The 22,925-nt window shown below is 45.8% G+C and overlaps 1 protein-coding gene across 1 annotated transcript in view; it reads right to left on the reverse strand.

Moving 5' to 3' along the window:
* LOC122620970 overlaps positions 1-15,391 on the reverse strand; it is a 32,724-nt gene extending 17,333 nt beyond the window's left edge. The window contains exon 1 of the mRNA XM_043798671.1: positions 15,354-15,391. The gene's annotated coding sequence lies outside the window, so the exon portion shown is untranslated. The remainder of the gene's footprint in view (positions 1-15,353) is intronic.
* Positions 15,392-22,925: the final 7,534 nt, after the last annotated feature.

Below are 22,925 nucleotides of genomic sequence, written 5' to 3' on the forward strand. Positions count from 1 at the left end.
ACTGTGACTGTGACTGGGGCATCCTGAGGTCCAGAGCCCTAATTAGCCACTGCCCATCGCTTTGACGCCGTGTGCGATTGTAGGCTCATCCACTCAGGCGTGAGGTGGCAACCGAAATCTGATTAGATCTGCCCGGTAAATGTGCAATTTAATCGCCTAACTGCTTTCGAATAGCCTCTTAATTAGTATTTGGCACTAGGTTATAGATATAGAAACAGGTATTTTGCCATAGAATAGCATATCGTTAAGCATTATTATAGAAATGAAACCAGAAAATATAAATTAAACAGGTAAATTAATTAACTTTCTTGTATTCGCATATTCACACTTTATTTACGCAAGTGGTTTCGATTAATCTCTTTATGAGCATTTCGCACTAACAAATTCGAATTATTGCGTTTAACACAAATGGAGCTGTTAGTTAGACTAATATGCTGAAGGCATAACATGCTCGTATATGTTTATCATTTAATCTCTGGGCTTTAATTTAATTTCCAATATAATATAAATGTACCAGGCCCGCAGTCAAACTCTTAGCCGTTAAAAGCTATTGCCATTCACTTAAGCTGATGCTATGGAATGTATTTGAGTTGCTGAAATTGTGTCCGCCCATTCTCACACGAAAACTTTATCATTCAGTTATTATTGCCGGCAAAAGCCACTCGTTGAGATGAGTTGACAATTTTAAGGCCAAATAGTTTGCCCACCCACGCAGAGCACCCAAATGAGAGGTAACCGAAAGCCATTTGAAGTTTGTTGTAACTGGGAGTCTGGGATTCTGGGAGTCCCATCGCCTGACAGAGGAGCCCAGATAGATTCCCACCCAGATTCAACCCAGAGCCGGGTAACATGGAAAATGCATTTGAAACTCGAACTGTGAACCCCGAAACCGATAAATCACACAGTGAAAAACCGGCATTAGTACATTCCGAACAAAAGAAACTTAAAGGATTCACGCCGCCTGTCCGGTGGCTGTCAGGAGTTTGGCCAGAAGGCGGCGATGTGATTTCGAGGGCGGCTGTCCTCCAAAGGGCGTGGCATGGGCGGCCAGACGGATGGGCGGATGGACGGAGACCAGACGACGGACTCTGTTTGCATTTGGCGCTGGTCGCCGACTATTTATGAAAATAGTTTGTGGAGCAAGTTGCAACCCATGGAACATCGCAGCAGCCCCCATCTTCTGTGTGTATACTCAATGTAAAAGTTTCCTAACCACTGGCTGCCAAAAGTTGTGCAAATTGTGGCCGAACAATGGACGGGCAGCTCTGTGATTTCTCGGTTTTAATTTCGATGCCTCGGATTGTTTTTTGGGTTTTCGGGGATGACAGAGCTAATCATGCCAGTTGCTCATTTTATGCACGACCAGCAGCACTACTCTAGCTTCCTTCTTCCTTCAGACTTCCTTCAGAGTTTTGCATAATTAAATGCCCTGCGGCATCGCCGAGTTTTCGGTTTCAACATCAAAGTCACGCATGTGAAGTCAACGGTTTGTGGGTCTAATTCTTAAAGGCGCTAACGATTCTCCTGCCAATTTCGCCTGCCGTAGACATGTTAATTTACCATGCCTGGGTTAAATCCATACAAGGCTTCCCATTTCTTTTTTTTTTTTTTACCCAGCCATTTGTAGCATATTTGTTTGTCGGGGGCCTGGAGCGCCGAAAGTTTGTGCGTGAAGCGCCGTGGCTGGTGCTGCTCAATTTAGTTAAACGTAAATAATTAATTACCTGCCGTTGCCTGAGTTATGAAATGCGCAATTAGGCGCGTTTAATATTTAATTAGGGGCCAAACGGCAGAGCGACAAAAAAAAAAGTAAACCCGGAGCAACAAAAAAATCCGTAACCGTTTGCCGTAGTATGCCGGCAATCCGCCGCCTGGTGAGCACGCAAACACACGCTCCCGGCTCCCGGTGGTCGAATCCCCCAAAAGGGGGCGTGGCTGTTTATCCACGGGAGTGGGGATGGCATGGGAACGGGCACGGGAGCGGGCTTGGGTGATGGGTGTGGAGCGGATGAAGTGGCTGGATTAAGTGGCAGCTTAAGAATAAACAGGAAGAGGCGGTCTGGGAAATGGCTCCCTCCGCCGGGGAGTGACTAAAACATTGCTGGCCAGTCGCCGGACCCCAGTGCGTATACTTGATTTGTGTGCAAGTGTTGGTTAAAGGCAAGCTTCTTAATGCTAAGTAGAAACTGGAGATTAGGAGCAGCATCAGCAACTCCAGTCCAAGGCGGCGATAGTAAACTAGCGGGATCTGGGGAAAAACATTAAAGAGCGCCCAAACAAATGACGGAAGTTGGATGGAAACCGAAGAGCGGACCATAATCTTTAAGCAACATGGACTTCAGCATTCCCGGAGGTAGAGAAAAAAGATTACGCTTGCACATAAACCAGCGCAAAACTAAGTAAACTATGGCCAGTGCGGTAGGGCGAAAAATACTTACACTGCTTGGTGGGGAAATAAAATCTAATTATTTTTTTGTCTTGAACTATTCAATCGGATTATGGTGTCACAAAGACTGATAGTTTTGCTTGGAAATTTGGGGTTTTGTATTCCACAGCATGCATATCCTTCTATTGGCTTCTGTTTGTCCCCTTTCCCTGAAATCTCTGTGATTGCTAGTATCTACAGCTTAAGGCTTTCCTATTTACAATTTTTATAGTGTCTAACAGATAAGGATTTCAATAATGTTACATGCACATAGCTAACCATCCCTGGAACCGTTCCCCTTCATATATTTTCACATGCTCATGGATGGCAACATTGTTCCGGATATTGGGTTAATGACGAGCATTTGCCTATTAGCAGGCCTCTTTAGATTACCCAGGCACTTGGCCCCTGACTCTGCATAGAGATAAAGTGGAAAGTCGAGGGGGAAAGGGAAATGGGAAGTGGGCTGAGCAGTCCTAACAGCTCGATAATTTGCCTCTGTGCCGGAATTTTTGGTTAGCTGTTAAGCAGGCGCTGCCATGTCGTTTTTTCTTGAATTTTACACTCATTAAAAGATAAACGAGACAAGCTAATGACTTTTGGGCTAAGTAGTGAGTGGGCCTTGACAAGGGGTTGCAACAGTGTGGGTGGGCTGCACAGGGGAAGTGACGAAAGCAGCAGTGATGGCAATGAAGTGAAAAGAAAATGGCGGCTGCGTTTCCGCTACAAGCCGTTAAATTAAAGCGGAGAAAAGCGAGAAAAAAAAGAGAGAAAGCCAGAGATTGCGAACGATAGCGATTGCATGTCGGAGACAGGCGAGTGCCGGGCTGGGGGCGTGGCAGCCCAGAAAAAGGCGCGGCAGATAAGATTCGTTTATGACACCCACGCCCCCAACATGCCACAAATTCACATACAGTATATCCTCATTCTCCATATATTTCTCTCTCCATGTCTGCGTATGTGTGCGTGTGTGTGCGTATAGATGTGTGTGTGCTTTTGTGCACGTCGCAAGACAAATGCAAATCCCTGGGTAATTAGGAGTTGTGTTCATGTCGTCGCGGTAATAGTTTTATGTTGCCACATTGTAGGCGACACGATGCGTGGCGGCATCATGACAAGCCAGCCCTGCAGCCTTCTGCCGAGATTGAAGCCAAACCCCCTTGGTCGTTTTGGGGTTAATGTTGGCCTGCGTGACATCCTCGCATCCTTTTCCATTTGCCTTATTTGCCTTTGGTCCCCAGCTTGCTCATCAGGCACTGACTGCATTTAATTTGATTAGCAAGCCGAAAATATACGCTTTCATTAGCCCCCCGCTTTTAATTCAATTCCAGCTAATTTTTTGCGCCAAAGAGAAAGTTACAAAGTTGCCAAAAAACATTGTTCGTCCCGCTTTTAGCTGCCTCGTCCCCAGGGTTTTTTCTTTGGCTTAAGCTGAAGTTATGTTTTGTGCTGTTGCGGCGAGGACTATATAGTCGGATAAAGGAATATTTATTTTATTACAAATTTATGATTTTGTTTTTTCTCCGCCACGACTGCTGCTGCCGCTGTCTTATATAATAGAAAACGGAAGCGGAAGCGTGAAATGAGCTTGGGCATAAACATCTACCGCCCACACAGACACTCGTTTAAGCAATGGCCATGCAGGTGGAATCGCATCCGCCGTTTCGGTGGCATTTTATGACACGAAACTCATAACTTTTTCTCTGGGTAGTTGCTTATTTTGCTCAAAAATCCGCATCACCCCCATAAATACCGTCCCGAAACTCACCCACACAGAGACAGAGCCACACTCACACACACATAGCCACTGGAAGAAAATAATGTATAGCTCACTTCTAGGCGTAGCGTAGCCGCAAGATAAAGTGGCTTTTGAAACTTGTGCTCACTATTTCTGTGTTTTGGCCTTGTTTTTCCTGTTCTCTGTGTCCTGTGCTCTTTCTATATATATGTTTGTGTGTGTGTGTGTAGCTGGGAAACTTTTTTGCGAAGATCGCGTCACGCCTGGAAATGAAACTTTTCCCTTTTTCCCCAGCAGTTTCCGCTTGCTTAGTCGCCAAATGAAAGGGGCGACGAGTCTCGAAAGTGCACCTTTTCGGGAATCCAACCACCCCCACCTCCACCCATTTGGTTCATCAGCGTAAATGTCAAAGGGCTTTGTCATTGGCGCCACTTGACTTTGTTAAATGTTAACAGTTTTTATCTGCTGGCGGTTAATACGCGGCGTGGCCTCACTCATAATTTATAGCACGAAATAATGTGCCATTAAAAGTTTCGCCGGAAGGCAAAAAAAAAATGAAAAGGAAACTGAAAACGAAAACGAACGAGGAAAGGCGGCGCCTCGAGTCGCAGCTGCCACAAATAACTTTGCATGCACGTGTTGAAAACGCCAGCGATACAAATCTAAGCCAAATCTAAATGGAGGGAGATGGATGCTCGGACTAAGCTCAAAATGAAATCAACGCCGGCAGATAAAAATCTTCTGCTATGCAAGCTCGTTAATACATTTTTGATGAGACACACACAACAAGTGGCAGGCGGATGGACAGCAAGTTATGAGCAAAAGTTCTGTCCCTTCCACCCAACCAACCTGGCCGACAAGCACACACACACACACACCCTGCACACACACCCCGCACACACACTCTTGGTGCTCTCTGCTCCCTGACACAGTTTCCTCGACTCGACGACTGGCTTTTGAAATGTTTTGCCTGCGCCGCCATAAATCAGAAGCAGAAAACTGAAACTAAAAGCCTGCCCACAGATGAAGGGGGTTATCACGAGGCAGGGAGGGGGGTGGAGATGGTGGGCGGAAAACTACAGTTAAATATGTTGTAACAAATAAAGTACATCAGTTGGGCAATGGCATCGCACAGTGTGCGCCACGATGGGTATGGGGATGAGGATGCGGTAAGGATTCCTCTTTCTGCACGGCAGCTCATTCATATTTATGGCATTTTTGCATTCAGCCGACATCATTTCGTAATGTGAAGAGCTGTTACCGACCTTACTCTGTCAGGTCCTTTAACTCCGTGCCATTCCATTCCATTCCATTCCTCCGCCGGCCGTTTGTTACACAGAAATCATGGCAATTGGCACGTTGCTCATACGCCGCGTGGGCCCATTCCCACTCGCACTAGCACTAGCACTAGCACACAACTTGACCGGACTGGTGCTTATGTGCTCACCGTGCTCCTGCGATGCCTGGTCATTTATGAAGCTCATAAATTTCACAAAAATTTTCCCTTCGGTTTCTTTGGCGAAAATTACTTTGCAAAAATAAAGGAATTGTCTAATAAACTTTGCAATAAATTCGAACATAAATTTTATACACACAGCACGGCAGTCGAACTTCAAGCGTTAAAACTATGCCAACAAAAGCCATTAATTCCAGTCAGCTGAAATGAAGTAAAGTGTCAGTTATGCCGGTCCGTCGGACGGTCGGTCGGTCGGTGGGACCTGGCTTCCATCGAAGGGTCCGCAGGACTTTGTAGGACTCCGGAGGTGAGCAGGCTGAGCTGAGACAGCGGAAATTAAATGCTGCCACTGGCAGTTCCCCAACTCCACCACCCTTACAGAACTCCACCAGCCGTTTATGCTTTGCTTTTGCTGTTTGCGGAGCAAAGAGGCTTGTCCAATGCCTGCTACTCATAATTAGATGATTTAAAGTTATCGCAAAAGTTGCAGCAGCCCCGGCAGGGACTGCAACCTGAGCAGGGTAGGGTGCACGTTGAATGGCTTGTGAGGTGGCACATTTGATGGGAGGGCGCAGTGGAGACGGAGAAGCGATTCGATTCACTTTGCCGTTTGCCAAATGTCTCTCGGAGCTTAATTGCAAAGTTTTTGCCATCAGAGGCGACGCTGCTGCTGCTGCTGCTGCTGTCCAAAGTGATTTCGCTGAACTTTGGCACATAAATTATGCGATTTTTAAACAGCCAGCCATCTCGGAGTTTTCAGCGCTGTGCGCTTGGTTAGTGCGGGCTGTTTCTGTGCCTGTTCCTGTTTCTGTTCCAAGTTGAAGAAAACAAATACATATAATTTGGCATTCATGAAATTCACTTTGCAGCGCCAGAAAGTTCGAATGAGCCGCGAGCTCAAAGTAGCCTTGCCTCGCCTTTCACTCTTCTGCACTTTTTCGCGGGGCACTAATGTATAATGAGGACACACGAATCTGATACTGATGATCCCCTCGCGCTCGTGTCTGTATGTGTGTGTGTGTGTGTGTGTGGGCATGTGTGCGCCGGTCTATGTTTGCCTGTATGCAGAATGGATTAAAAAACTTTTGATTAACCTTATCAAAAGCAAAAGCTGTGTAAACATCGCACAGGGCGGAGCAATCAGGACATCGAGCGGCAGAGCGCGCCGAGCAGAAGGACTCGTACAAGTTTTTAAAAGAAAATAAGTAACTTTTTGACAGCCTGCTCTGCTCACACACGCCGGCTAAACTGTTGTTGCTCCCTCTGTTCTCGGTTCTCGGTTCTCTGTTCTTAGCCCTTTGCACAAAGCAAGAGCAAAAGTTTGTTATTTTATTTTTATTTTATAAAAAGCCAACTCCCATAGCCTTTTGCCAAAAAGCCAAGCGTTGATGCCTCGCTGTTCTCTATATGCTGCGTGTTTATCTGGGCGACGGGGCTGTGTGCCGAAATGGCAAATAAATTAAAATAAAGGCCAGTGTATGGAGGATGGTTCGAAAAGTTGCCGCATACTGATGGCAGGGGGGTAGATAAGCGGGGAAAACTCGCTGTCTTACACAACTTTTTGGTCTATTTGTTTTTTCTCTCAAGCACTAAGTGGCTTCTGAAATCCTGAAATACAGCCTTCAAAAATAGGGAAATCCACAAATCAGGTATGCCACATAATTTATGAAAGGGACAGTTCACTTAAAACTCATTCTGGTCCTCGAACTCCAGCTTTAAATAATGGAAAGCAAACACCTTTAATATTTTAACTCAGGATGTTTTTGTATCAATGTGACAGTGGCAAATGGTGTTTTGGGTCAATAAATTAGAATGGTTTCTGGGGAAATATATATTTTGTCATGGCCAAAACAAAGACATAAATTTGTACCAAACGTAGAGTGCACTTTCTTATTTTTGTCTATATTATAGATATTTAATCCCTCAGTGCGACTCTTGCGCACGCAATCGAAACTTAAAGTTGAAACTTTCAGATTTCTGATTTAAGCCTTTTGTTTTTTATACAATTTTACTAGGTTAGCATGGACGGAAAAAAGGATCAAAATGTATTTCTATGTACACATAAATTAAGAATATTTTGTTTCATTTCACATTTGACTGGGTTCTTGTTTGTCTACATTTTTGTTCGATTTGTTTTTTCCGCTTTCAATTTGCTCACAGTTGAGCGCAATAAAGCCGCAATTTGTGCGTATACGTAACGTACTTAAAAGTCGCACCTTTCACGCATATGCACGCACTCGAGCTCGAGTTTTTCCAGGAAAAATCCGCTGAATGGAAATTGTCTTATCGCTGGGGCGTCGCACTTCAATCAGCGGTTAACTTGGCTGCCTGTTCGCCTGGAATTAACATGACACATTTGACGCAACCCCACGTCTGCCAGCACGATGTCTTCTTTATCGCGACGATACACTTTGTTGTGCCTTGCAAATGAGCATTACTTGATTACCCGCAATTATTGTTACTGCTCCCAGACACACGCACACACCCTCACACATCCTCGCACTCTCACACTCTTGCACACAGCACGCACACACACTCACAGACAGGAGCGTGGAAAGGGGCACATAATTGCCGCATATGCGAAATGAAAACTCTGCCGGCAGCATACTTGACATTAGTGCGGTGGCTGCGAAAATTTTAGGTCAAAATGCTGGGGAAAACAAAAAGCAGAGAAAGTACTGTAAATGCGCAAAAGTCGGTGCACTGCAAAAAATATAAAAGGAAACAAAAATGACTTTTAAAAGTAAACATCTATGAATGAATTGCACAGTTAAGTTTTTAAGTAATTGCTAAAAGTCATATTTGACAATTTACAACGTTATAAATGAAAACAATGTCTTCAGAGGTCATTTACCTTTCAAACCATTTTTAAAAGTTTATCTTTTTTCTCATAGTGCATCTTCGTCTGTGTGTTAGTGCTTTGTATATAAATGTTGCCGCTGCTCGGAGCAGTTATGCTCTGCATTTAATTACAGTTGCGAATCGCGGCCTTTTTTCGAGAGGCAGTCGCGAAAGTTTTCGCTCGGCCTCCACAAGTTGCACGTTGCTTGTTGCAAGCAGCAAGCCGCGCTTTGTGCCAGCTAAAAAACCCAAACGCATTTCATTAACACAGCTCAACTTCACGGCAACAATACAATACCGGCCGTAAAAGCAGCAACAGCGGCAAACAGGCGGAGAATTTCATTTTTTGCCTGCATTCAGCATGTCGCCAAACATTTAGCAGGCTCTTGTAGTGAAAGTGGGTGGTGGCAAGTGGGTGGCACTTCTGCCCAGAGCCAAAACTTGCCACTCACCCTCACACACTAGTGCACACACACACAAACAGAATCACACATACAGCATTACACATACAGAATCACAGTTACAGACACATGTACTCCAAAACGCTGACGACCTCAATTTTCAGCGCATAAACACTTTTTATGCAAAATAAAAACGCTTTACTTTGTGCAGCGCATTGACCGAAATTTATTTTCATACCCACCCATACACACACGAGTACAATGCCATAGAAATACATGAAAAAATATATTTTAAATAAATCAAAATACGCAGAAAAATCCATTTAAACAAATGCGCAGCACAAAGAAAAGACAAAACAATTTGTCCCTAATTGGCCAGTGGCGCCCGAAAACTGGCCACAAATGCAAAATAAAACCGTAGTGGGGATCAACTGAAGAGGGGGGGCAATAATATAGCAGTTCTAGCTAGACAGTCAGTTAATATTTAAATGGGTAAATCGAAGCATCATAAAAGCCGAAACGGATATGCTCTTCAAATCGGAAGTTAGCTGGATATGGATGTTAAGTTTTAGTGTGGAGTTGAATCGTGCTAGAAGTTATTTGTCGTTGACCATTTAATTCTTATTTTTTCAATTCCTAAAAGTTAAGTTAAATTCTTAATTTTGGTAATTGACTGGCTTATGAATGCGATACCAAATTTCATTCTAAATTTAGAAACCCGACTTCAATGCCATGCATACCCCGTAAATTTGGTAATCAAGTTAAGCGACCTTTTCTGCCTACCGCATCGATATCGAATTGCATGGTATGCTGATCGGTGAATACTATTTTATTTCTGCCGTTAACTTTGTGCGGAGTAAGGGAGTAAATATCGTCATGTCGACGACAAGGATATCGACGGCAGACGGTTGGCGACAGCCGGCTTGTTCGAACATCCCCTTTCGGCCAACATGCCTCTGCTACTTTCCTCCTCTTGGCCAACAGCCACCACATCCTGCACATTCGCACACGCAAAATGGGCAGGGAGGAGAAGTCAATACGTTGCCTTAATTGCTTACAAGTTGTTTGCCTTGTTGTTGCCGAGTATGTTTATCGTTTAAAGTCAAGTGAATTGACCTCGACGCGACTGACCCAATGACCGGTCCGCTTCGGTTCGGTCCAGTCCGAAGTGCCAATCCCTCTACTCGTCCACTTGCTGCCGCCTCTGCGGCCCCAGACTGTCGGCATTGATTTTTATGGAGCTTGGAGCTTGGGCTATTGCCGAGATAGAAGCACCAGCCGACCACTTTATGACTTTTTTAATTACTTATTTTGCTTAAAATTGTCTAGTGTAGGCAAATAAACAATTGGATCTGTGTGTGTGTGTGGGGCGTATACACTTGCAGAAAAGATGGCTCCGTTTATAGGCAAATAAAATAATGAAAATTGCGATGCGAAAGAGCTCCGTGGAGGCCACCCCAAAAAGTCCTTTGTTTGTCTTTTATTAGGACAGTAAAATCTTCCTTGTTGCTGTTTTTGCTCGCTTCTCATGCTGCTGATGCTGCTTCTGCTGCTGATGCTGCTATTGCTGATGCCACTGCCACTGTCATAGCTTTATAGCTATATGGCTATATCGTCCTCGTCATCGGCCCGTCTGCTAGCCACTTGACCAGGCCCAGGACAATGAGGACAATAACGATGTCGCTATCCCGACCTTTTGTCCCTTGGCCTAGGCAAATTTTTATATAGTTTACCATATTGTTGGGCTACTACTGGCTATCTTTTTTTGTGCTGCTTCCCTGCTTGGCCTGCAAATATTTCGAGAGGAATGAGGCCAAAAGGCAAAGTCCTGGCCACAGCATAATTTCGAGTGCACAGAGCCGAGGAGCAACAAAAACCATGACAAACAAACCCGCCAGATGCTGTGACTCAATTCAAGTAGCCCGATGTCTAAATGAGAGACACATACAACCACATATAGATATATATATATACTATATATATCATGTATATGCAATTTGGGGCGTGGCCACACTTTGATTGTCTTCATTTAGTTAGGTTTTATGCTGATTTACTTAGGCCACAGACAGCAGCCATTTACGACCTTTTAACGCCCGCCACGATAAAATCTGAACGCCGATGCTCTCGCACTCGTCCTCGTCCATAAACCCTGGCCAAGAGCCATAAACCTGGGCTCAGACAATGGCTGCAAAGGGTCTCGAAAGCGATATCCCATTGATACCCCCGCGCCGCCTGAAATCGCCAGGCCAAAAGCACTGCACCCTCCCTGCAATGGCCAATTCATTGGTGGCTCACATTTTCGGTGATTTAAATTAATTTCAAATATCATTTCTCACTTGCGGCCCACAAATCGACCCTGACCTGCCGCACACTGGAGTTGCGGTGCCGGCTGGCTAATGAATATTTAAACAGCTGCACGTCCCACCAGCACATAGAAAATATATGGACCCTTTCAACTGGTTGCCAGGACAGCACATTAGCTGCAATTTTGCAGAAGGGAAAACTTGACTTGGTGGAAAAAAACACAATCAGAAATTTATGCAGACACTTGCTTCACGCTGTATATATTGAAAACATAAGTACTGTAATATATTTTATTAAATAAAATGTTTTAGCCAGTAGGAATTATCTCAAGACAACTGCATTGAGTGTCCAAACCAACAAGCCAGCTTCTACAAAACCACTTATTTCTGGGATATATCTGAGAATATCTCAGAAATCTGTGCACGTTTGGATGATGGCTTTATTTGCGTTTTCCGATCCAATGGCCCAATGGCTAGAGCCGCGCCTTTAAAGTAATTAAATTCTCGTGGTATTACGCATACGCCACATGTTACAGCACAGATACATTGCGGACCGAGTGTGTTGCTCCTGCCTGTGTGCGTTTGATTGTGCGGCTTGTAACCAGGCCATCATGTCGGCGCCTGCTGGTTTGCAAGGGCAAAAGTCTCGATTCTGGTCTGCCCCGGTCTGGGTCTTTGGTCTCTCTTTCCGTCCCCGTCTCCATCTCCATCGCCTTCATCCACTTCGTCATTGCCACCATCTCATCTGTGGACGGGAGCGGGTCTCATATCAACAATGTTGCTAAGCTGCCAGCTTCAGCTACTCGCAACCGCAGCGGTTTCAGCGTTGAAATAGCAGAAATTTTGATTTTACGACCTTGTTGCCGTCATTAACGTTATTTTATGATGACGCTGATACGACCGCGAAATATTGTGTGCCAGTCAGGCAGCCACGCCCACACCCACACCCACACCCATGGAGGCTGAAGGACCTGCAGATTGTGTGCCTGTGTGTGTGTGTTTCAACCAAGTTATTATGTCCGTAGGTCTAAGTAAAAAACCAATAAATGTTAATGAAAATACAAGAGACAAAGTTTAGTTCGACGAAGGGAAAACGATTTGGTTGCATGAGGCATCGGACATAAGCTGATAATATTATTGCGCTATTAATGGGCTCAGGTTTTATGGCAGTTTTAATCGCTTTTGTTACAGTTGCCAAAGTCGCAACAATAACTCGACAATGGAACACAATAAAAAGAATTTAGCTTGCGTGCAAGTCTATGTGTGTAAGTGTATGTGTGTGTGACTGTGTGGCAGGTCCTTTCAGCAGTTTCCTTTATATTTCCCACCCCTTGTTGCTTTCGCTTTTGTATGACTAAGCAGCGATTGCAACTTTTTGCCATTGGCCCGAGGCAGAAACTAATTGCAAAACCAAACGCACATCCCAAGTAGCTACCGATCCCGCTTCCGTTTCTGGCCCCCCCCCCTTCCACCGCCGCCCCTGACTGGGCGGACAGGTGTGCCAAGGCAGCTGGTGCTGGTGCAAGCAGAAAAGCAATTTAGCAAATTCCTTGGTGTTTGGCAAATAGAAAAGCCAACTTTCAACGGCTCTCAGTCTTTTCTTTGCCGCTTCACGCCGCCAACCGAACAGCATCCTTCTGCAAAATCAATTTTAATGATACCAAGCTGCCAGGCAGCCTCAATGGCGAGGAAGCGAAGCGAGTGGCGGTGGCGAGTAAATGGCAAATGGCACCTCCATAAAATGGTTATCCCCTAACTCATCCTGGCCTCGATTGCAACATATGCAGTCGGCAGCGGGTCGTGGGTCGACTTTGAGCGTGACCCCTTCAGTTAGAGATGGCCGGAAATGGAAGCTATATCCAAATATATTGATTGTTACATGAGACCTTGCTGGAATACGACTTTTGGAAAATAAAAGTATCTTCAATTCCCTTTTATGCTTTAGCAAAGAGTAGTATTAAGCAGAAAGAAAGCATCTACAATGTATGTAATGTAATTATTTGCGGAAAATATAGTTTTAGGTGGAGTTACCCCAAGGGACACCTGGCAAAGTCTGGGGACATCTCATATCATATTTAATGCGTATGTGTGCTGAGTCTCCTTTTCTGGTTCTCCTCTTCTTTTTTTTTAAGTATTTCCTTTGAGGGCGCAAGTCCCTCAACTAAGTTGTTATACAGTTGCGTGCACCTGTCTCTAGCCATTTCCAGGTGCAAGCAGATGGCATTTCTTTTGCTCCTTTGGCCCCCAGGCGAGTGCTGGCTTGTCGCAATTAACGTTCGCGGAAATTCCTGGCAGTGGGATCAGCGGGTCGGAAGGAGAGGGCAAACGCATTGGGGCGTGAACAGCACGGAAGTCGTTCGGCCCACACGTCGGATACGTGCTTTAAGGTCTGACCTTCTTTATGTGTGAGTGGATGACTGTGTGAGTATGGCTGTGTGTGTGGGTGTCGCTGAGTGTCTGCTGCAAATTGTTGCATGACATTGTTCCATGTTCACCCACATACCATCCCATTTCGGCCTGTTTGAAGGCATTTAGTGTTGGGGGGTGGGGCTGTGTGCTCCCTTTTAGCCATTTTTTGTTTGCAGTGACAACTTGCGGCCTACTTACCATTCGCGTGTGGCATATGGAAAACTCGGGGAGTCTCAGCAAAACAATTGCTGCCATTACAGTTTGTAATTCGGTAATCAGCCATACGAATCTGCATAATGGCAATCGGAGCCCGTTGCTCTCCGTTGTCCCAGCCAAGTTAGGTAAACATGGCAAGAAAAGTTGCCAACTTTTAATTGAAGTGAAAACGACGATAACGACAGCATTGTTTGGTGGCTGGAAACTGGGAAACTGGGAGACTGGGAAACTTGGGGACTGGGTATTCGTATGGGATCCTGGGAAATGGTATTTGGAATGGCTCTGCTCGGCTCGGTAGCTTTGTTGCCAGCCCGCTGGGATATATGAAAAACGAATACGAATATATATACGAATATATGTGTGAAGGGAGCTAGCTACAAATACATATGCTGTGTGCAAAAACAGTTGCGGAATTGCTTTTTAAACCCACAGAGCGGCGCATAAAAACCAGCACAGCCGCCCTCTGGGGGCGTGGCCCAAAAGGGTTGGGCTAAGCCTTTAAAACGTGAAACTTTTGAGCCGCTTCAAGTTTTAGCCAAGCGTATTTGCCTTTGTGGTCGCTCCGTTCCCAGCTGACAGACGGGCAAAGATTCAACTCGATCCCATATGTACATATGTATGTATATATATGGGAATATGGCGTTCTGGGCTGCAATGTTGAAGTTTGCACTGCATGCCAGCGTGGGGGTTTCGGGTCAACCTGTTGCCAGGTCAGGACCTCTGGGCATGGAAGGCAAAGCAGCTGTAAACATTAGACAGGCTATCAATGCGGGCTGCGATACCGGTCTGAATAAGCAGGCGGCCTTGAAACGATAGTTGGCGCGGTTCGCTGGGCGCTAGTGGGTGGCTAGTTCGCTGGTTTAGTGGGTGGCAAGTGGGTGGGGGTCAATGTGTGGCAACACCCGGCATTGTTTGCATTGGCGCACGCAAATATGTTTGGCAGCTCCAGCTGGGACCAAGGCACGCGCCGGAGTGCGACATTCGTGACGTCGCAACCAAGACCCAGTTCGCAGGTCCACCAACTGCGCCACATCCTCCTCCTCATCCTCATCCTCATCCAGGCTCATCCCTGGCCAGCTTTGATTTATTGATTTTGGCCACGGCACACAGCATACCAAATGAGACAATATTTACTAGCCGCGGTGCTGGCCCACATGTGGCACCAACATGGTGTGCACTTGAAAAGATTATTCAAACCTCATAAAATTGAGATTTACCAAGGAGGTTTTTCAAAACATGCTGCTAATCAAGAACTTCTGGCAGTTGTATGGCTGCTTTTGATACCCTCTAGATTTTCTTGATTACTTCCTGTTTTTTTGCAGTGTAGCATGGAAGCAGGATCTCAGCGAGCACGCCTGCTATCAGTGGCAGACTTCCATTAGCCAAACTCAATGGACCCCGTTCCGCCCCGTTCTCCCGCCCGCCAGCTGCTTAATAAGGCCGCCGTACTTTAAATATGGAGCAGATGCACAGTTCCCGGATCCGGATTCGAGTGCGGCCGGGCTCCATTTGGGGGGAAAATGACGCAAGTTCAATTAAATCAAAGCCTCAGCATATTTCTTACCCGCTAGACAGTTCCGGCGCCAGACGCCGTCTGCTGGCGGCAGTGTCTGCAAGTAGAAATGGAAGACGAATTAAATTACATTTAAAGCGCAAGCTGCAAAGAAAAAAAACCAAAAAAAAGAAAAACAGAAAATACAAAAAAACCCTAAGAAGAATGGAGGGAAAAATAAATTGGCCAGCAAAGAGGGAAAAAATGAAAATCATGGAATTGATGTGGGGAAGCCAAGAAGATGGAGCCCATATTCGAATGAAAAATACACTGATTTCGGCATAGAAACCCGGTAAACTCTCAATTCGCAACAAGTGCATGATGGCCTTAAAAGCGCCGTGTAGCATTTTCATATCAAATTATTTGTACGCTTGCAGGTTATAAATCGAACTTCTCGCCATAATCCCGCCGCTCAATTGTTGAAATGCTTATCTGCTTAAGTGGCAAACGAATATGCCATTCATTCGCTCGTATCGTGATTACAGAGCGCATAAAAAGAAGCCGACAAAGTGTAAGAAATGGTGCCAATGAAACGAAATAAAATCGGCAAAAAAAAGAACGGCGGAGGAAACGAAAAGAATGGGATAAAAAGCTGGAAAAGCTCCTCCTGCATATAGGAAGCAGAGAAAAAAAAAATGGGCGACCATGTGGGCGGCGGTGGTGAAGTCGAATCAAAGGCACAGCGCCAGTCCCGGAGATAAGTAAAGAGAGCAAAATTAAATTGGACATTTATCAAGAGATGCTTATTGATGCCCGAAGTTCCAGGCAGTCAGGCAGCCAGGCAGCCAGGACAAACACAAACACAGTCGCAGTGCCACTTCCACTTCCACTCACACCAACACACACCGACACACACACCCAAGTCAAGTGGGCCGGCAATGTCGCTCAATTATTGTTTTGAGTGAAAAACTTTTATTGCCCGACACCGGGAGGCAAGGTCGAGGCTCCACTGTTAAATCGTGTAATTTAAATGTAGCCCCCGGCAGACCGACAAACAAACAAACGACTGCAAGACACGCGGGCATAAATTAAAGTCAGAGCCCCCAAGAGTTCTCAGATCCCAGCCCTTAGCCCGTAGCCCAATCCCAGCCTACTCATCCTGGCGGACACGAACTCATCCCCCGGCAGCGGGATCAGCCACTAATTACGGCTATTAGTGGGGGCCCGAAGAACAACAGGAGCGCCAGAAACAATTACGGCCCATTTAATCACCTGCTGAAAATGTAATTATGCCGCATACTTTTTCGGGCCAGGCTTCACAGGCTCCCCCCAAAAAGTTGCCGTCGAACAATGAAAAACAAAAATGCAGCAGCAAACGAATTGAAATCGCCTCCAGTGGCATGAAATGTTACCAACGCGATTTAGAATTTATTGCATGAAATTAACTTTTGCAAAATAATTCACATAACTTCGGGGCGTGCTGAAAGGCCGTCCGAAGTGGCTTAATAAAATAATTTATGGCCGAGGCCGAAGGGCCAGCTCAGTTGGCCGGCCACCAACTGCGACGCAGCGGTTGCCACTTGCCACGCCCACTTTTCTGGGGCAGTTCTGGGTGGTTGCTGCCCAGTCAAGCGGATGAAACAAAGCAAATTAATTACGAGTCAAAGCGAAAAACCTTTGACTCAACTTTCGGAACGCACCTTTGCGCACACACACACACACACACACACACCTATACAAGGAAGGACTCGCAATGCCTTTATCAATATCCTTTTGACCAAAGCCGGGGAGAGAAGCAAACAAAGTCTAATCAAATGCGACAGCAGCTGCCTGCCTCGAAGCGTCCGTGTGCCCGCTGATGCGTGGCTAATGTGGCAAAGGGGCAGGTCCGTGCTCCATCCCGGTTCGATGCGGCTGATCCGGCTTTTTCACTCCCCCAAAAACTAAGCCCGGCCACTTTTTGCCCAGTGATGCGTTGAGTGGACTGAATCAACAGCTGCCAAACGTTCGGAACGCAAATTTATAATGTCTTAGTGCCCATTCCCAAGCTTTTTATCAACACATTTCACATGTCATTAGCCAGCAGATAGTAGATTAGGATGGACGGACATATATCCTTGAGTGGTGGCATATAACCATCTTTATCGGGTATTCGACAGCTTGGCATTTTGTTTTCCCGCTGAGATTCTAATGAAAAGCTTTTAAATTAAGCACAACCGCCGATGCGGGGCGATGCGGTGAGATCCATTTGGGATATTAACAAAGGGCACAGGTGACGGCGACAGGATTCGCCGCTTTTTCTCCACAGCCACACTTGAGCTGACAGTGCAACATGTGCATGCTGCACACACACACGTATACTCATGCCGCAGACAATTCCGCTAAAAGCTTCACACCCGTGGACAGTTGCGGGTGCCAACTCCGAGTCAAATTAAACGCTCCTCCAGCTCCGGATGCTCCGGATGCTCCTGCCACTCCCACCACTCCTCCGGCTGCAGCGCACTCGAAAAACGCTCGAGGAGATGGGAGTTTTATCTTTGCCACGCCAGCCGCAGTAACGCGGCTAAGCATCATAACTCACGCCGGGCATCCGTGCTCGTCACTCAAGGAGCGTGAAAAACCTGCCAAGATGCCAAGAAGTCGGCAAGGAGTCCTGCCTGCATTATGCACTGCTCCCGAGGCACCAAAGTTCGGCACTCAGGAAAAAATCGGGGCGCGGAATTACTTTAAAACTATTTTACATGAATTCTCAATTTAAATTTTGATTCAATACAAGATGCAAACAATAAAGAAGTTATTTTAAGATGATGATGTTAAATATCAAAACAAATAAGTTTTTTACCTAAAAATCAAAAACAAAAGCAGAAAAGCACACATATTACCCAAGAGATACTTTCAGTTAATTTGCAGTAACTTGAGAAATTTGTCTTATTTCCCATTCGCATTTTCCTGGCCTACATTTTTTTGCCAACTGCTGTGGGAACATCTGGCACTGAATGCACTTAACATGTTGTACCACAAAATCGTCCGCCATATGCCACGCATATTAATTTGATGGCACTCATATTTATGCCAAAGCAAAGCAAAAGCGTTTGCTGCTGCCGCAGTTGTTGCGACATTTTTTGACAAGTTGCAGTCAGTGTCTCGTTGTTGCAGCCGCACATTTGCAATGCAAGAAGCATGGAGCAGATGCTGCTGCTGCTGCTTCTATTTTGCATATGGACGAAGGACCAAGGAATGGGCGAAAAAAAGCTGCCAAGCTGGCAATAGACAAACAGGAGGACCAGGACAAGGACCAGGACCCAGGACTCGCGACCCAGGACCCCGGAAACTAAGGACAACTGCGATTGCGACTCCAAAATGGAAACTCCAGCTCCAAACTGGCCGCGTCGCGATTTTTTTCTCCATCTTTTTGTTGCGGGTGCATTCCACTTTAATTATTTCAGCAATGTTGCTGCTTCTGCTGCCGCTGCCGCTGCCTCTGGTAACGACATGAAATTTACATACGCAATTTCATTGTTGCCGCAGGATCTGGCGCTCCTTTTTCGACGCCCTACGTTCCGCGCCCTGCCCCCTTCGCCCTTCTCCCCTCACCAATCCCACAGCATAACGCATTTTATATTCAAATTTTTTCGCTGCAGTCTGGCGACCAGGACACTGCAAATTCCATTCTATTCGCAGTTTGTTGGCCCTGCCCCCACAATATATACTTTTTTTCTCCTGCCGCTTTGCTGCTTTGTTTTTGGCCCAAGGTCTGTTAGCGCTTTCGGTTCCCCGGGCTGCTTATATGGGTTCATAATAATCAGTTGCAACAGAGAGAGAGAGAGAGAGAGAGAGAGAGAGAGAGAGAGTATGCAGAAAGGAGTGCTGAATTTACTGTCGATTTCACAGGCATTCAACCAGAGACTTACAGTCCGCCCAAATAATGGTTATAACCAGCTTTTATGCGCTCCATAATGCGAGGCATAACGCCACACCAGCCTGGGTGGCTGCTAAGTCGCAGGATGGTTTATTTAAGGACCGTCAGATTTTGCTTTGCATATGATGGGGAAATTCTCTGGAGCAGGCATAACATCGCAGGAACTAGTTATCCCAGGGAGCAGAGTGGAGTCGAGTGGCGGGTCCTTGCTGATGTACCTTATTATGCATGTTATGCACAAGTCCTTTTCCCATTTCCGTGCCATGTCATTGCACGCTTAAGCGGCAAATTGTCTGATGGCATTTGGTTCTGATTTCACAAGGACTCACTCTGTTGTCCGACTGTCAACAGCTTTTAGGCCTCTCTTGGCCCTGTTAAATGTAGCGCAATAATGAGCAAAAAATATTTGCATTTCTTTGGGCCGAAGCGAATGCAATAAACTCGCGGAAGTAAAAGCAAATAAAAAGTAATCAGAATTTCAGATTCGAGCCGTAATAAAGCGAAGAAGACTAAAAGGAATTAAAAAGTGTGCTAAATAATTCATTTTTGAATTAAAATATAAATCACTTTCACACCATTTTGTCGGCGGACATTGGTGTAGACCCGGTTTTTACAGCAGGCCGTCCTTTTTTTTTCCACGACACTTGTTTATTTTATTACTTTTTGCGCCGAGCCAAGGGACAGGACAGCACAGAACAGGACACCCAAACACACAAACAGCCAAGAAGAGGACGCCATGCAAATGAGCGACCTACCCGGGCATAACGAAAATCTTTTTAATATAAAAGTGAATTACTTTTAGCAGCGATTTCCGAGTGTGTCCTCCCAAGGACCATTAAAATTGACGAACTGTAAAGGAGCAGCTGAGCGACTGAAGCAGCAGGAGCTTCACGCCCATTCCGGGCCACGCCCATAAACGTCTCCGCAGGTCGCCTTGGGTTATTAGGCAGCTTATTATCGGACGCATCAGCATGGTCAGGGCATCATTATCGAGTGCTTTGCGGCTTTCCTGGGTCCAGGATCCTTTGCCTTCCTGGGCGAAAGTAATTTCAGTATCCTTACGCATTTTTTTTAATAGGATTGCGTTTGGGGAATTACCTGCAGGGGGAACGCAGTGTGACCGCAGTCGGCAGCGGCAGCGGAAGCGAGTAGATGGCAGAGCGGAAATGAAGGCGGCAACGGGCACTTTTAATTTCTCAAAATGGCAACTTACTGACATCCGTTGCCCGTTCGATTCATTGATTTAATGCAGAGCAACAGCCCAACATCCCCACGGTTCCAGGAGCTTCTGGTGCTTCTGGTGCTTCTGGTGCTTCTGGGTTTCCTTTTCCTTTATTGGCAGCTTAAGAATTATTGGGACTTGTTGCCAGAGTTCATATCGTGCGAAGTAATTCAGAAAATACTATTGGCACGGCTGACTGGCTGGCTGGCTGACTGGCTGCAGAATCGGCAGAAACAGGACACTTGCTACTTTCTACCCTCTGTCATTTTTACCTTTTTGCACCTCCTGGCATCGAATTTCTACTCCTCTCACTCTTTTTGCGTCATTTTATGTTTGTGAAATATGCATTCGATTTTTTACGCTGCACTTTCTCGCTTATCTGCCAACTGGCAGCCACATCGCATGGGGGATGCTGAGCACTCGCCGAGAGCAAATATCACGTATACGCAATGTTGTGGCTTGTTGGTTTTCTTTTCACTGCAAATTAGCTGGCAATGGAGGGGAGGAGCGTGAAGGCGGCTGTCCCTGCCGCCAAGTGTGCGATAATTTACTCATTTCATGTGCTATTAGCTGTCAGTAGAATGGGGGTGGGGGTTGTGCGGTGGCTGTGGGGGCCACCGTTGTGTAAGTTGTGTAAATTGTGTATGTGTCGCTGGGAATGACAGTTGCTAGTAACCAGTTAGCAGTTGCCAACTTTCACCGAACTCTGACCAGGACTCCTTCAGAGTGGCCTCCTGTTTCTGCCTTGGTCCTTCAGTTTTATGCTTTATGTTTATATTTTCCAGGCCCCCTTGTGCCATATTTATCATGGCTCACTTTTGTGCCGGCTGCGCCTCGTTCCGTGCGGTTTCGTTGGGCTTCGTTAGTTGAGTATAGAGTAGTTGCAACCATTCTCCCGACGTCCTGCATCGTCCTGCAATGTCCTGCAAATTTACGCTATCTAATAGCTCCTCGGCTCGCCTCGACCAACAGCCAACGAGAGCGAGACAATGGCTTCAGCACTTGCTGCACTTGAGCTCTTCCTGTGGCCTGTGGATGCCACTGCTGCGCTTTTGGCGCTTCCAGGAGAGGAACCCCGGCTGTGACCTAAATTTTTACCAAATTGGATAAATTTTTCGCATTTTCGCTTTGGCTAGTTTTTTTCTCCCCCCTTCCCCCTTTTTTTTCTGCGCTCTGCTCTGCTCGTCCTGTGACGCCGACGACGGCGACTCCTCTCTTGGCTTTGCCAGCCATTGTTGTTGCAATTTCTCGCCACATTTGATTTATCTCGCCTTATATACAAGTCGAGCCACATATATGTACCATCTACCCTACCATATCACGTTTTCAGTCCTTCGTTTTTTTCTTGTTCTTGTTCTTTTTAGAACTGTGTGTGCTCTATGTTGTTTGTTGCTTCCGCTGTGTTGTCTCGCTTCTTGCCCATCCTTTCTTCTGGCGGCTGAGAAGTGAGTCACCACCGCAGCTGCTGGCTGGCTGGAACCAGAAACTGCTCTTCTTGTGCCACTTGTATCTCCAGAATTGAATCTCGCCCAGCTCTGCCATCTTTGCGGCAACTAGCTCCGCTGCTCTGCCAGCGATGTCGTCTTGCTGGCCGCAGCGCTTTTTATTTGAAGTTTCTGCCGCCCCGTTGTTGTCCTTTTTTGTAGTATATTTCTTTCGATTTTTTTTTTTATTTTTTGGTTGGCTACGTGTTAGGCATAGTAGTTGGGCGGCCAGCCCTGTCGCCCGAAGCTTTTAATCATGATTTACGAGTCGGTCCCGTCCGACAAAAGGACAGACACCCAGGTCCGACAAGAGGTAAATATAAATGGAATTTTAAAATGTGATCTGATTTAATTATGCACGGCAAGTCAAAGACAGACAGCCAGCAAGCCAGCAGGGGCAGGATGTTATTTATATTATATATGTATATATGTACATGGCAAAAAAGCGATATAAACGACAACCTTTAGGATTCGGAAGGGGCGGAGCCAACGGGCCATTTGTTATACAATGCTTATCAGGGGATAAGGAGTAAGCCGCAGGAAGTCGAATTTCCATTGCTCTAATTTGCAGTTCAAAAATTGTTTCATGAATGTAAACAAATAGAATAAAACTTTATAACGTTTTCACGTTCATCCAAAGCTGCACCTTTTTCCTAATAAATAAGGATGTTAAGTGTAATCATAGCTGATACCACATACTTAACGAAATTCCATGATCTATAAAAGGTAAAATATCTACTCAAAATAAGTAATTTCATTCAATTCGTCTAAAAATAAATAAGGAAAATGTTAAATCTAAACCAAGCTGATAGCAAATACTGAATGGATTCCATAGCCCAGCCAGAAAATTCCCGCACTAAACTATTAAAGCAATCTGTTCTCCAGAAACTGCATACACCCATATGTACGAGTATGTATGTGTGTATGTACGAGCAGGGAAAGTACACAACATTCCTGAGCTTGATCTCCCATAGCCGTCCCGTCGTCGTCCTTCGGCCCTTGTCCTTCGTCGCCTGGCT

The sequence above is a fragment of the Drosophila teissieri genome, chromosome 3R (assembly GCF_016746235.2).
Source record: "Drosophila teissieri strain GT53w chromosome 3R, Prin_Dtei_1.1, whole genome shotgun sequence".
NCBI classification, from domain to species: Eukaryota; Metazoa; Arthropoda; class Insecta; order Diptera; family Drosophilidae; genus Drosophila; species Drosophila teissieri.